The following is a 15,493-nucleotide window of genomic DNA, read 5'->3' on the forward strand; positions in this document are numbered from 1 at the left end:
AGGAATCCTTGTGGAGAGTTACCAGAGACACGACTTGTGAATGCCTGGGACGCCAGGGCGCGGGGCTCTGGAAGTCATCTCATTTTACACGCCAAGTAGCCGGGGCTGCGTCAAACGACAACTTTTCTTTAGGGCTACATGGTGTAGCCTAGTCGTCTAAATAAGATGTCAGTCCAGGTCGGCTGGAATAGTGTAGAGGCAGCTGTGCATTTCACCAATGCCTTCATCAAAGGACAACTAGAAAGTTCGTGAACGATCTCTGTCCATGCTTCTGTTCTAGTATGTTCAAGAGCCACGTTAGGTAATGCTTTATGCCTTGGGCAACCTGGGCCAGAGTCACGAGTTGGCTCTTTGTGCAGGCCGTTTGAATTCATGGGGCCCGAGATGAGAAATACAACGCATACACTACAGGCTGACTGTCTCAGAAATACATTTATCAGTGCAGAAAGCAGGCTGATCAGGGAGGCCTTGAGGCCGGGGCACCGTGTTAGCTTCATCAGTAGGTCCCGAGACTCCGGGGCTCAGTCTCTGAGTGTGAACCCTGTTCTCTGGCACCTGGGGCAAATCCCTCAGCCTCCCTGAGTCCCAAGGTCTCATCTGCAGCAGCAGGATCACGATAGTACCCGTCTTGCTGGCGTGTTAGCAGGATGGAGCGAGGTGGTACAGGAAAAGGATTGAAAGGCGGCCTGGCACATGGCAAGCATTCAGCAATGTGGCTATAATCACAGGATGTGACAACTGTATGGTCGATAGAACCATGTTCTCATTCAAACTGCAGGGATGTCACGGTGAAGAGAGGGAGGCTTTGGATCCAGAGCACCTGGGTTCAAAGCTTGACTCTACCACGTAGTAGCTAGGAGACCTTGGTTAGGTCACTTACCCTCTTTATTGCCTCAGTTTCTAACTCTGCAAAATGGGGATAAGAGCAGTAGCTCCTCACAGCGTTGTTGGGGGCTAACCCGTGCCAGACGAGTGATCATCACCCAGTGAATGTTAGCTGTTTGTACTATGACCAGTCCTGCTTTATATTTTGAAGATTTTCCTTACTGTTCATAGCTCAGATATTGCTGTTAGATCTGAAGGGCTTACGTTTAAGACCATAGATGAGGGGAGGAGGGTGTGGCTTTGGCTTCCATCCTCTACAGGTTTGAGGGTGCGAGGCTCCAGAAATACTTTATGTCTTCCCAGACACTGTGTCTAAAATCTGTATGCACCCGTTCCGGATTCCACAAGCAGCTAGTTTGCTTTCATCTGCTCTGTAGCCTGTAGAAGCTATAGCTTTGGCCCCAACCAGCTGCCCTTTGCCATCAGAGCAGCTTGGGCGAACACAAGAGGTGGGTGGGTGGGTGGGGCAGGAAAGAGCCCTAATTACCCCCCAATAAGAACAGGGTACAGATAAAGAGCCTGGGGCTGGGTTTATAGCCCGGTAGGAGTGCCCACTGCTGGAGTCTCACCGGGCAGGGCCCACAGGAAACCAGAGAGGAACTGAGTTCACCACACCAGGCACCCCATTGGCTCTAACTGGGTTGCTCTGCAGCAAAGTCTTAGAAAACACTTCAGCAGCCAAAGAGAAGAAAAGCATGGACCATAAACCATGTCTGGTCCTGTTGTTGCTGGCTATCCTTACAGTGAAGCATGGAGATTTTTCTTTCCTTTCCGTTCTGGAGGAAAAAAAAAAAAAAAAAAAAGAACAGGCAGCCAGCCGTGAGTTGAATTCTCTCTTTGGGGTTAATTCGCTCTCCTTGGAGGTAAACACTAAGTTCATCTGAAGTTCTCATTTCCACCAGGGCTGTTTCTTCAAGAGGCTTCTTTTTCCCTTCTCTCTTTCAAGATGGTGGCCTCAGAGAAGCTACAGGCACTAAGGGGTTTCCGCACCACTTGCTCCGTGTTCTCCTGTGTCCCCTCTGCGGGGTGGTTGCTAGCTCAATGGCTTCATGTCCACACCTGCCTGGTGTTTGGGGTGGTGGTGTGCGCATTGTCCACAGTCCTGGTCCCTGCCTCTTGCCCCGCATTCTGCAGCTTCCTGTCCTGCTTGCTTGCCGGCCCAGGGCTCCCCCGGTCAGCCCCTGCACCCTCCCCCGTGACTAGCACAAGTGCCCACGTTGACGTAGGGTTCGGGGCCCTACTGGAGACTCTATGTCCAGACAGACACTTCCCTCCACCCTCCCAGCTGCGCCCTTCCTGTGCCATGTTGAATATGGCAGGAAGTGGGGCAGTGGCCTCGCTGGGGCTGGCTTTCCCTCATCCGGTCTGCAGGAGCAGGGACCCGCATGCACCCCTCAGCCGGGCGAGGCACCGCGCTCAGCCGTTGCTGATTGGGCTGGCTGGATACGGGCTGTGGCCTGAGGCCCCCTGAGGCTTCCCCTCTGAGAGGCATTCAGTCCTTTCCGCAGGCTGCACCTGGGGAAGCTGGGCACCTGCTCAAGCTTTCTGCTCAGGGATTTCCTGCTCCGCTTTTCTCCCCTGCCTTGGTGTTTCTCCTTGTCCTCCTGCCCACGGGATTCTGATCCCAAGAAGCTGCGAAGTCTCTTCCACACACACCCCCACCCCCCACCCCCTCCACCCCCGCCTTCTCCTCCCCCAGTCTGTTGACACTTCCCCATTTTGGCCTCAAGGGATGTTCTTTTTCCTCCAGGAGGAAAGACTGCCAGAAAGAGGGGGAGAAGGAGAAACAACCCAGGGAACTGAGAAGAAAATTCTTCACTAGGCATTTCATGAATAGCTTCCTCCTTACGTCACAATGATGGAAACTTTCCTGGTTTTCCAGTTGCTGAGGGAGACGTCAGTAAGCAAGGAGCGACTGGAGCCCTGAGCTGCTTGTGTCTTTCTCGGAAGCTGGGTGGGCAGCTCAGGTGGGAGATCAAGCCATCAGCCATTCTGACCTCCCCCAGATAACTCTGGGGCTACCTCTGGCTCCCCACTCCCCACACCTGGGAGACTCAGCCACAGGGACCCCTCTGTAACCTGAGTCCCAGAAGGAGGTGTGGAATTCCAACCATACCATGGTGTGCTTAAATAAGGAGAGGGAAGTCATTTAATCCAGATCTTTCCCTTTCAGCCAATGATCAAAAGTAGCTTTTGTGTGAAGCTTCAAAAATTGTAGAAAGTAAAGAATCGTCACTCTGTCCGCATCCTGCTCTGCACCGTGGCCCTGCCCCCGCCCCGCCCCGCCCCGCCCCTTGCAAGCTTCTGGTTTATTCCTGTTGTCAGGACAAGCTGTCTCTCTGGAATTTCTAGGACATTCCCCATTCCCAGTCTTCTGGCAAGTGACCCACCAGAAGAAAATTGGTAAGTAATTATGTAATGTCTGTTAAATTTCCTCTTTGAGGGTCTGCCTTTTGGTAAGCAGTTATAAGACAAGGAGGGGCTCCCTGGTATTGTTCAGAGCTTTTCAAGTGTCCCTACCTAAGTAGAAAAGCTGAATGGGATTGAGTTGGTTGGCATTGTCCAAAGTGGCACTGCTATTCTGCCATAAAATGTCCACGGAAGGGGGCAGAATATACAATTCCTAGCTATGAGAAAGCATCCCTAGGTTGTTCATCTCTAGTTTAAACATGACCGTGATTCATTTCTGATGGGCAAAATGCATTTGTCATTTTATATAATATTGTAGCCTATAAAATAGTTGGCATGTGGCAATGAATGTTGACATCCTTGGCCATGCCCTGTGCCCCCACCAATTGAGAGGGTGCTTCTGGGTGTTACCTAGGCTATGACACAGAACCACCCAATTCCCATTCAGCTGTTAAAGGGGGAAGAGGCCCTGTGAACCTACAGAGTCTGGAGCATAGAGAAGAAAGTACAGGATGGACCATACTTTTGCTGGGCATCCTGGTTGCCATCAACCTCCAGTTTGATTTATAATGGAATCCCACTGAATAATTTGTGCAAGTTAATGTTTATATATGCGGGAAATATTCAGGACTCTTGCAGCTGTGAATGGACAGAGATATAACTCTGACTGCCATAAACAGAAAAGGGAATTCGTGGCTCATGTTACTAACGTGACTAACATGTCTGGGGGGGGGGCGGCTTCCAGCTTAAATATGGCTGGATCTGGTCTTTCCACCATACCAACATCATCCTTTCTCTTTCTCTGTAAATGTCTCTTTCTCTTTCTCTCTCTCTCTGTTTCTCATCTGCACATGTCTCTCTACTTGGCCTCAGGTTTCAAACAGTTGGGAGTTCTCCATGTGAGTGCTCTAGACTTATTCTTCCTGGCTAGCAACTGCATAGAAAGACACACTTGCCTTTGCCCAGGAAGATGCAGGCCTGGCTGACTTGACACATTCGGTGGTACAAGGATGGAGTATTCTTGCTGGCTTAGAGTCGGTCACCTGCCCACCACTGTCATCCAGGTGGAGGAGAAGGCGGGGCCAGGTCTATGGAGTGGGTTTGCCATGGGAATGGGAATGAAGAATTCTGTTGCCAGAATAGGTAGACAAAGCGAGAGATGCCCACTGCAAATGTCTATAGAAAAATGTATCTGTTTCTAATTTTAGGTTCTGGGTTCAGATGTTCTCAACCAATCCTTCGTGTGTGTGTGTGTGTGTGTGTGTGTGTGTGTGTGTGTGTGTGTGTGTGTTCTTCATAAAGAACCCATTAAAAATGATTATAAAGAAACACTGGACTCTGTCTGAACAGCAGAGTCAGGGTTTTAGAAGGATGTTAGGGGATATTATGCTGGACGTTCCAGCAGAGAAGCCCAGATAAATAAACATCAGATACCAAAGTGAATGCAATGGTATTGAGGGCAGATTTTCTAAGGAAATCTCTGAGAACTAGCTCAGGATTCTTGGATCCCGGGGGATAATAGAAAACATGTATATTGGTCTCTGCCCCTGCTTCCTGGCACAGAGCTCCTAGATCCCTTGTAATTTCCTAAGTGATAAGAGCATCAGGAACATCTTTTGTTCTAATGTTTGGTCTTTGTACCTGGTTCTTGACACAGGGTACCAAATCCTTTGGAATTTTTTGGGTGGCAGGACTGTCTTTTGTTCTCATGACATGACTCTGGGCTCTTGGACATCTCCTGGATGGGGGCTGGTCACCAGAAAGACCATGATTAGAAGCTTGGAATTTTCAGCTCTCCGCTCCATTCTCTAGAGACAAGAGAGGGGCTGGAGATGGTGTTAGTACTGGTCATTCCTATGCGAGGAAGCCTCCATAAAAATCCCAATAGCTTGGGGTTCAGGGAGCTTCCAGGTCGGTGAACACATCCACACCGGGAGGGTGATGCACCCCAACTCCACAGGGACAGAAGCTGCTTGTGCTCAGGACCCTCCCAGACTTCACCCTCTATATTTCCTCATCTGGCTGTTCATGTCATATCCTCTCATAAACTGGTAAGCATACGTGTTTCCTTGAGTTCTGTGAGCTGTTCTAGCAAATAATCGAATCCAAGGGGAGGAGGTCATGGGAACTTCTGATTTGTCGCTAAGATGGACAGAAGTTGTAGATAATTGGAGACCCACTATTGTGATTGGCATCAGAAGTGGGGGCAGTCTTGTAGGACTGAGCCTTCAACCTGTGGGATATGATGCTATGTCCAGATAGACAGCGTCAGCCTGTAGGACACCCAGCTGGTGTCGCAGAATTGCTTGGTGTAGAGAAAACCCATACGTCTGGTGTCAGAAGTGCTATCAGTGTGGTGGTCATGGGAGAGTAAAAAAGAAACATATCCACACTTAAATCCACGCTCAGGGGATAAACATGGTGGGGGTGTTGGAAACTGAGGGGGCACTTTGTGAGGATTTCCTTGGAGCCTGATCCCCACCCATGAGAGTTCCAATCTAATGGTTCTGACAGAGGAGGGGGAGGGGAGGGGGCTGCATGGGGTGTGGCTTACACCCTAGAGTTTATCAGGACAAAGTTTACACGAGTGTTTCTGTCTGGGCCAGATGCGAGCCATACAGGAGAAAGAACCAATCTGGAACAATTTTTTTTTTTTTTAAAGATCTTATTTATTTATTTGACAGAGAGAGACACAGCGAGAGAGGGAACACAAGCAGAGGGAGCAGGCAGAGGGAGAAGCAGGCTTCCCGCGGAGCAGGGAGCCCGATGCGGGGCTCGATCCCAGGACCCTGGGACCATGACCTGGGCCGAAGGCAGACGCTTAACGACTGAGCCACCCAGGCGCCCCCAAATCTGGAACAATTTCTGAAAAATAAACTTTTTAAATAAAATATCCCATTCATTCCCAAAAATGCATGACTCTTCAGTATACAACTTGCTAAATTGTTACAATAATAATAATGAGGGGGTACCTGGGTGGCTCAGTCAGTTAAGCTGCTGGCTCTTGATTTCGTTCGGCTCAGGTCATGATCTCAAGGTTCTGGGATCAAGACCCGAGTCGGGCTCCGCACTCAGCAGGGAGTTTGCTTGAAAGGATTCTTTCTCTCCCTCCCTCTGCCCCTCCCCCAGCCCACGTTCTCTCTCTCTCTCTCTCTCTTTCTCAAATAAATAAATAAATAAATACATCTTTTTTAAAAAAGACTACCCAAAGTCTTAAAAAATAATAATGAGCCTACCCATGAAACCACCCCCGAATCCAGAAACAGAACATCACCATGCTCAAGAAGTGTCCCTCATCCTCTTTCCAAATCCCTACCACCATTCCCCAAAAGTACTTCTATCCCATCTTCTGACAACAGATTAGTTTGACTCATTTTAAATCTTTCATAAATTCATACAGTGGACTCTTCTTTGTATTTGGCTTCTTTCCCTTGTGTAACGTTGTTTTTTTTTTTTTAAGTCATTTCTGTGCCCAATGTGGGGCTCAGACTCATGACCCTGAGATCAAGAGTCACGCGCTCTATCGATTGAGCCAGCCAGGCGCCCTTGCATAATGTTTTTGAGATTGTCATGCCATTGCATATATCAGTGGTTTGTTCTTTTTTATTGCTGAATAGTATTCTACTGTAGAAATAAACCACAATTTGTTTATCCATTTTACTGTTGAATGGCACATGGATTGTTTCTAGCTTTTGGTAATTATATATATGGTTTCTGTAGATATCCTTTTTTTAGAATTTCCTTATTTTTAAGAAATTTTTAAAAATTTTAATTCCAGTATAATTAACAGAGTGTTCTGTTAGTTTCAGGTGTATGATCGGGTGACGCTCTATGGATATTCTTTTACATGTATGCACTTCTATTGGGTAAATTCCTAGAAATGACATTGTTGAGCCACAGGGTATGAACTTAGACAATTTTAGTAAATACTGATAGTTCTCCAAAATTGTTGTGTAGGATATAATAAAGAGAAGAAATCAGTAACATTGAGAACAGAAAAAAAAAAAAAATCATTAGCTAGAAGTCAATGAAACCAGCACCTAGATCTTTGTTTCCAAATACGATTCCTTAATAAAAGGCACCAGGATGCCTTGGAGGAATGGCTGATTCTAGGGCTGGGCTGGGGAAGCTACAGATGAGCCCGAAGTGCCAGAAAGTAAGGAAGTACTAAAAAAAAAAAAAAAAAGATGGGGTGCTTGGCCGGCTCAGTTGGAGGAGCATGTGACTCTTGATCTTGGGGTCATGAGTTTGAGCCCCATGTTGGGTGTAGAGATTACTAAACAAAATAAACTTTAAAAAAAGGAGGTCTGTCAAAGGGATACGGGAGACACCCAGAAAGAGCTCCCAATGACCACAGTAGGAGAACTTGAGCAACAAATTGAGGCACGTTTGACAGGCCATGCAGTACGTAATCACTGTGGTCATAAGTACTAACATGTCAAAGCACATGGAAACAGCTCACACAGAGCGAAAAAACCAAAATATCAAACTGCAAATCTCTCTCTATAAAAAATGCATATGATAAATAGTGAAAGGTCTTAAATATCCAAAATGTCAAGAGTGGTTATGCTGGTGATGGAGTTCTTTCCTAGTTTCCATAATATTATATCACTTTGACATAATTTTTATAAAGATTAAATTCCTAATGCAGCTAATCACTGTCTAACGTTTATGAAGCAGAAGATTTTCCTGTCTGAGATTGACTTTAACACATGTTTATCTATAATCTCTCCATGCTGCAGGCTCTGAAGTTTATTTTGTGAGTTCAAGACACATCAAGGAACTCCAGGAGTATTTGGTATTGCTCCTGAAAAAAGACTACGTTCTTTGTAACCATGCAGATGGGCACTACTCAACCCGGAGGGTGTATGTATCATGAATAATCTTGGGAAGTGAGGAAAATGTGAGAAGAATGCGGTGAGCAGCTGAACGGAAACAGGGTCCTGAAGCACAGGGAGAGGGGACAGGAGTTGTGACTTGTCGCCCGTAGGAGACAAGCATGGTCAAGTGTTGCCAGGAACAGTAAGGGAGGTTCCTTCCATGTTGCCCAGTGAGAAGCATAACCCTGAGGGTTTCCCTTTTATGTCAAATGCCAAGAAACAAAGACCACATAAAATATCTCATTGACATTAGTAGGCGAGGGGAAATCAAGTTCAGTGCATTATGTTAATGAGAAATCACCATGAACATCACACAGCCCATGAACTTTGGGGTTTGGCTAGAAGAGTCTGGCTTTTCAACCACCAGGGCACCACAGGAAATGCAAACAAATATTTTAAAAGTCCAGTGGGATGAGGGAGATCCCTAGCCTGCAAACTTACCAACGCAGGACGTCTGACATCCGCGTACATTTTACCAGAGAATTCATGTGGTGAACAGCAGTGGGGTCCCAGGCTGCCCACGGAAGTCGACCTAACCCCCCGCGAGCTAAGCCCTGGCCAGGATGTTCTCGTTCCAGAAGAGAGCAAAAGCCTGGATAGTTATCTTCGTTCCTCCCTCTAGAATTCACACGGTTGCTAACAGTGCATTGAATTAATGGAGAATGAGGGAGTAGGTGATGTCTTTCTTTCCTTTCCATCTCTGAAGAGAACTTGCGGGCCCTGCATGGACCTAGTAACTGAAGACTGATTCTTTGCAATGAAGGAGGTGTGTGTGTGTGTGTGTGTGTGTGCCTTGCTGTGCATATGTGTGAGAACGTGTATGAGTGTGTATGTGGGAGAGTGAGTGTGTGTGTGAGTATATGTGTGTGTGAGTGGCTTGCTGTGCATACGTGTATGGATGTGAGTGTGTGGGGGGGGCTTGTGCGTACGTGTGAGAGTATGGATGTGAGTGGGGGGGCTTGTGTGTACGTGTGTGCACATACGTGAAATACATACAGTTGTATATATGCCCGGCTGTGCCCAATGCCACCTTCTTCACCTTTTCATCACACAACTCAGCTGGTTCACTCCTAAAAGAGAAGTGACGAGAGAATCTATTCCAGTTACTGGGGGGAGGCCCTCCACTCCAGGGGGTTATGTAGAAACCCCTTGAACTGACGCTAAGAATTATGGGGCTGAGCCTCCCGCCCTTCCACAAATACTAGCAATAGCGGCAGCACCAGTGATGTCTGACCGTGTTCTAGAGCGTCACACGTGATGATGCGCTTCACTCATACAGCAGAGGGGAAGGGTCCTCATGGCCCCAAGGAAGGGGCTGCCTCCACAGGCCAGACTTGGATCCCCCCCTTCTGTGGCCCAAGTTCAACCCGTGCTGTGGCTGGATGTGCAAAGATGTGGGGGGTGGGTGAAATGACAAAACGAAATCAATTCAGTAACAAGGTTGATCTGTATTCAGGCAAAGCAATCCATGGATGGACTGTGTGCCGCCCAAGCAGGGGAGCACTATTCCCAGAGGATCTGGGGCAAGAGCAAGGGTGTAGAGCATGAGAAGAGGAAACAGAGCGCGAAGCACGACTGGCTAGGTGGTCGGCCACTTCCTCATACGGCCGGCAGGTCCTCGTTTCCAGGCGGAGGGGAGCTAGCGGCTGCTGGAGCACCGGTGTGTGTTAGGGTCCTTGGCAGGTGCCTCCGTGAGTGCCGGCGGACTCAGGTTTGGATTTGTGATGGGGGGGGGGCTGGACCACGGGGGGCAGCCTCCGCCTTGTGGGCCCCCACACACCCATTAGCTTTCTTAGGGGTCAACCACATTCTCTCTCCCTTGGGAACTTCACTGGGAGGAATGTCGGTGGTGGGAGTCAGAGGTGGGAACAGAAACTTCTAAAGCTAGCCTGGAGGGTCTGGGCGGAACTGCCCTTATGTGCGCAGCCAAGAGTGTGCAGGCATCACGGACTAGAGAAAAGAGGATCCATCCGAGAGAGGACGGCTGTGGCACTCCAGGCCCCTGTAGGAGGCGGTCCTGCCTGGTGAGACCCTGGCAGAAGCTGGGTCCCCGCAATCCAGGCTCCTGACAGAGGAGACAGATGCCACCGTGGGCCACTGGTCTTCCCGGAAAGCCTGGTGACCGTGGTGTGGAGGCACGGACCCTTTCTTGCTCGCGCCTCTGTGATGTTGGGCTTAGGCCTGGCCGCAGTGCTTACAGGTGTCCTGAGTCTGGCCAGGAGGAGCCAGGCCTCTTTCTGTCCTGTGATGCGCCCTGGAGTAGGGGTGAAGGCCGCAGGCTGTGCTGCTGCTGGAGGCCCAGGGAGAAGGTCCCAGGCTCTGGCTCTGAGTTCCAAGTGGCTCCCAACTGCTTGGCGTGGTCTGCGAGACCGCGGTTCACAATCAGAAGTATATATCGGGTCTTCCTCCTGTGGCTGGCTCAGCGCTTCTAAAAGCCTTGGGACTTTCAGAGAGGAGAGCCGTAAGGGCATCTTCCGTTAGGTTATGAGGCGACTGTTGGAAAGCCCCGAGGGCGGCTAAGGAGGGGAACTGGTTGTCCAGAGACAGCGTTCCTCGTGATTCCTGTTGGAACTTCCGGTCCCTTCCCTCCTTCCCTCTGGCGGTGGGGAGGGACTGGAGGTTGACTTGGTCACCCAGGTCACCCAGGGCCCAGGACTTAATCACCGAGCCTCCATGGCATGAAATCTCCGTAGAAACCCTGACGGACGATTAAGACAGCAATGGGTCGGTGAGCCACATGGGAATCCGGGGACTGTGGTGATGGAAGCTCTGAGCCCCTCCCACCGCCCCCTCCCTCCGACCTTGCCCCGTGCATCTCGTCCACCTGGCTGTTCCTGAGTTCTATCCTTTTACAACAATTCGGTGATCTAGTAAGAAAGAAGTTTCTTTGCGTTTTGTGAGCCCCTCCAGCAAATTAATGGGACTCGAGGGGGCTGCGCAAACCCCCAGCCTATCGCCGGTCCCTCAGAAGCACAGGGGACACCCCGGCTTGACGACCGGAGTCTGAAGCCGGGGGCGGGGGGCTGGTGAGGATCATGGCGGGGGGGGGCAGTCCTGCGGGACCGAGCCCTCAACCTGTGGGATCCGACATCATTTCCAGGTCGATAGTGGAGTTGAACTGTAGGGGCGTCCAGCTGGGGTCCACGGATCACTTGGTGGTGCGGCTGCTGAGGGGTCCCAGTGCAGGTGGTTCAGATTCCCCGACAGGTGCACCCACGCTTAGAACCCCTGTTCCTTGCAGCCCAGAGTGTGCGGCTTGCACAACGCTACGTGGGTGCCTTTGCTCAGACGGGGAGGGACCAGACAGCTGGTCGTGCCAAACAGCCAGCTGGCATGCAGCGTGCCGCTAGGCACGAGCTTCCTCTGTGTCTTGGTGGCGGTCTCACGGCGGCCCCGTGAAGGCCACCTGGAGCACAGCGGTGGACGTCTTTGCCTTTGCCTTTGTTTCAGGTTTAAGGTGGTGTGAGGAGGAAGAATGAAATCTGAACTAAAATAAGGCACAATGAGAGGCCATGGAACTGTTCCAGGGATCTTAATTAAAAACAGGAAGCATTTTCAAGGATTTTTCAAGAAGCCTGCTCCAAATAAAAGCCTGGTTTTTAAAAATACCACCTTTGTTGGAAGAGCTTCCATCGGGGACTAGCGGGCCTGTGCTTGGAAATGACACCCCTGCTTTTTGCTCCTCCCCAGCAGGCACCCCAGCCCTGCTGACTCACTGAGGCCCCCTGCCCCTGCTGTTCGGGGCGCAGCCCCATTATCCCGGTTTTAGGCAATAGTAGGGGGACTAGTCCTCCTGGTTTGTCCCGGACTGAAGGGTCTCCTAGGGTCTAAAACTGGGAAGCTCCCAGACAACTGGGACAAATTGGTCCCCCTCATTTGAAACTGAGACAGAATGCCTCTCCTCCATTTGGGCTTGTCCATCCCAACCTCTGGATCCGCCCCATGACTTCCTCTAGAACACGGACGCCTCTTTGGACAGAATGCTCTCTCTTTGGCCGTCTCCGCTCTAACCAACTTCGGGTGAACTTCCTCGGCTGTGTTACGCCCTGCTGCTCGGGAGGACCCCTGGCCAAACAAGAACATAAAGTTCAAATTCTAATTTTACCTTCTTTACAATAATTTTTTTTAATTACAACTCAAGTGGAGGAATGGGATATTCAAGCATTAAATGTTTTAATTTATTAGGCACTGTGCCTTTATCATCGGGCATTTAACTGCAATTTGATCACTAAGTCAACAGAGAAGGTATACAGAAAGAGGGGCTGGGATGGCCTTCGCTGCGTCTCGGAAGGTGAATGCACCTTATTTATTGCTCCCAAGGCCCTGCTGTCTTGTGTATTCTGGAACGTGTCTCTTGAGAGTCTTGTCCCTGACCGGAGGCCTCGATTTCCTTCCAAGCTCTTGCTGTAATTTATGGATTAAAAGTCTTTCCTCTTGCAGGACATTGTTTGGTGTGCTGTGTGCAAGTGCTCAGCTTGGTTTATCGTGCAAAGACTAACAAAGCCTGGCATGTTTACCTCCCTTGAAGAAACGTGGCTGCCTCCACAAACTCAGACTTTGCTCTCTTCCTAAGTCCGGCTTCAGAAAGCCCCAGCTATTTATCTCAGGGTAAACGTATGCCAGGGGTGCTTTGTGTCCTTCCCCCCCACCACCCCCCCGCCAGACTTTCCACCCTTATCTTTGTCATTTTAAAGACTCTGCATTGAGGAGTGAGAAGTGAGATTTTGTCTCTGCCTGTGTGTTGTTGATGATAATGCTCTGACTCTGGAGAACTTAAGCAACGGAGCCATCTAAATGCCTTCCACCCAAACTGGGCCCTTCTCAGACTTTAATGAGCAGATTCAGCCCCGGGGGATCTTGCTAAAATGCAGATTTTAGGTCTGGATGGGGGCTGACATTCTTTTTTTTCAGGCTGAACTATTATTTTATTTAATTCCTTATTCATTATAGATACGCATGGACAGAGGAGAAAGTCTGGGCCCTGAATGAAGTAATGAGAAGTCAGGAGGTAATGAGAAGACTTAAGATCAGTCTTCTTTTTGTGTATAGGTCACTCTGGTCACTTCTAAGTCTATAGGTTTACATGCTTTTGTGCGGCAATACATTGCACGTCTTGGGCACAATGCAATTCTCAATTCTTTTTCACCACATGGATTTTTACATTGACCACGAAACGTTACATGTGCGTTGCATAGGTTAAAAGCAACATGGAGCCCATCACTTGGTTGAAAGAAGGAAAGAGGGGCTGTGTTGGTAATCCAGGCAGGAACGGACCTGCTGCATTTCTAACCGGCAGCCTGGTGATGCTGATTCTGCTGACCCAGGGGCCAGATCTTGAGCAGGGATGGAGTCTGGACGCCAGATACCCAGGACTGAAGCGCCAGGATGCAGGTAACCAACACATTCTTCGTAAGATGCCAGTAGAATGAAATGCCCGTGACCGTTCTTCAGACCACAGATTCTACACCTTGTGAACTTCCATGATAGGATGAGTTATATGTGGTTATGAGGACTGAATAAAAATAACGTTTGAATTCCTCCCCCGCACTGCAAGACACTGTGTGTGTGTGTGTGAATGATTTTAATAATTTATTTTTTTCTGAATCTACACAGAGAGATGACCTTATTGATTTAATAAATAGTATTTCCTTGTATGAATGTACCTTAATTTATTCAACAGATCCTTTTGTTTGCTTTAGCTTTGTCTTAAGAGGTTTTCAGAATGCCTTGAATATTAGTATTATTAATGCCCCCAAAAAGTGACAGTGAGACCATTCGTGTGTGTCTGGCAGCCTATGGAACATCCGAGTGTTGGACTGGTCACACAAATCAGTGCTAATCTAGTCAGTTGGCCTAAACCATACATTTCCCAAGAGGAAGTTAACAAAAGGGGAATTTAGAAAAAATGTTCTTAAAGGAGCAGTGGTATCACTTTCTGAATAACCAACTTAGAGCTTCAGCCATCTGTCTTCTTCACTCACCTACCACACTGGCTTCTTTTCTTCACAAGGCAGTTTAAGTACCTCTAGATTCACCATTCTGGTGATGCTCTGACCTGGGTGTCCAGCCCAGGCCTTCCTCTTAAGTACCAGCCATTTAACTCCAGGCTCTTCTCCCAAGCACTCATGGTCTCTGAATTCTGGCACAACCTGGAAACACCAGAGACAACTTGGGCTGCCCATGGGTGGTCTGTCCTGGTGTCAGTTCCACAGGGTCCTGGTTGCTGGAGTTTTAGAATCGGTCTTGTTATTTGGTCATAGAAGGGCTCCCGCTTTGTTGTTCTTCTTCAGGATTATTTTGGCTTTTCATGGCCCTTTGCATTTCTATATGAATTTTAGAATCAGCTTGCCAATTTCCACATAACCATGGGGACAAAACCCATTTGTGGAAGACAAAGCCAGGGCAGGAAGGTTATGACTCAGCGAATGGACACGGACAATGGTTAAGTCACCCCGTCCCCTCAGCTTGTCTTAGAAATTATTCTAGAGAAACATTCTTAGATTTGCCTGCTATCCACACTAGGAAGCACTTTAGGATGCGAGGTGCCGGTGGGTATTCAATGGTGTGGGATCCGAAATTCTTGCGTAGGGCTAGGACTTTTTAATTTTTTTAAAGTAATCTCTCCACCCGACGTGGGGCTCAAACTCACAATCCCGAGATCAAGAGTCGCACACTCTACCGACTGAGCCAGCCAGGTGCCCCTGGAGCCCCTGGAGGACTTTAATACCACTTTGCTCAACATCCAGCCCAGAACCTGTTAAGTTTAATCACGGGGTTAGAGAGGATGGTAATTTTGGCTGGGTGAGGTGAGACCAGGCTAAGTGAAGAAGAGGGGCAGCCAAACTTTCACAGATGGAATCTCGTTCCAGGTCTCTAATTTAGAGACTGCAGCTATTTGGTTGAACCCTTTTTCTTGTAATTACTTTGCTTATCTCCCAGCTACTCAAAGGAAAGGGAATGACCGCTAAGCTTCCTAGCAAAAGACCAAACGCCATCTAAAGCCAACACATGGACAGATTATTTCTCCTTCATGTCATTTAAAAAGTGAAGGGCAGTGTTTCATAGTAAAATGGCGTAGGGGACCCACGGCAAGAGATGGTCTTTTCCACTTAGCGTTATAGATCTTATATATATATATATATTTTTAAGTTAGTAAACCTATGCTCTCATTTTCCTGGCATCTGTGAAATGACATAGAGCTCTATGCAAAATCTTCTTTCGAGCGTGGCAGAATTGTAGGCAAAGATTTAAGAATTGCAGGTTAACTGTGGAGGCAAGCCGTCTTGTGAACCCAAACACACAACGTGGTGCCCACACAG

General features: G+C 48.7%; 1 long non-coding RNA gene across 3 annotated transcripts; it reads left to right on the plus strand.

The window, feature by feature from the left end:
- The first annotated feature begins 2,825 nt into the window (after positions 1–2,825).
- Positions 2,826–12,762, plus strand: LOC113929492. Of its 3 annotated transcripts, none has more exons than XR_003522210.2 (4): positions 2,826–3,288; positions 8,037–8,940; positions 9,631–9,885; positions 11,625–12,762. It is a non-coding gene; the product is annotated as an uncharacterized LOC113929492 (long non-coding RNA). The 3 variants fall into 3 exon arrangements; XR_003522212.2 differs by having other exon boundaries at positions 8,037–8,211; XR_003522211.2 differs by having other exon boundaries at positions 8,037–8,160.
- Positions 12,763–15,493: the final 2,731 nt, after the last annotated feature.

Source organism: Zalophus californianus, chromosome 5 (assembly GCF_009762305.2).
Source record: "Zalophus californianus isolate mZalCal1 chromosome 5, mZalCal1.pri.v2, whole genome shotgun sequence".
Classification (NCBI taxonomy): domain Eukaryota; kingdom Metazoa; phylum Chordata; class Mammalia; order Carnivora; family Otariidae; genus Zalophus; species Zalophus californianus.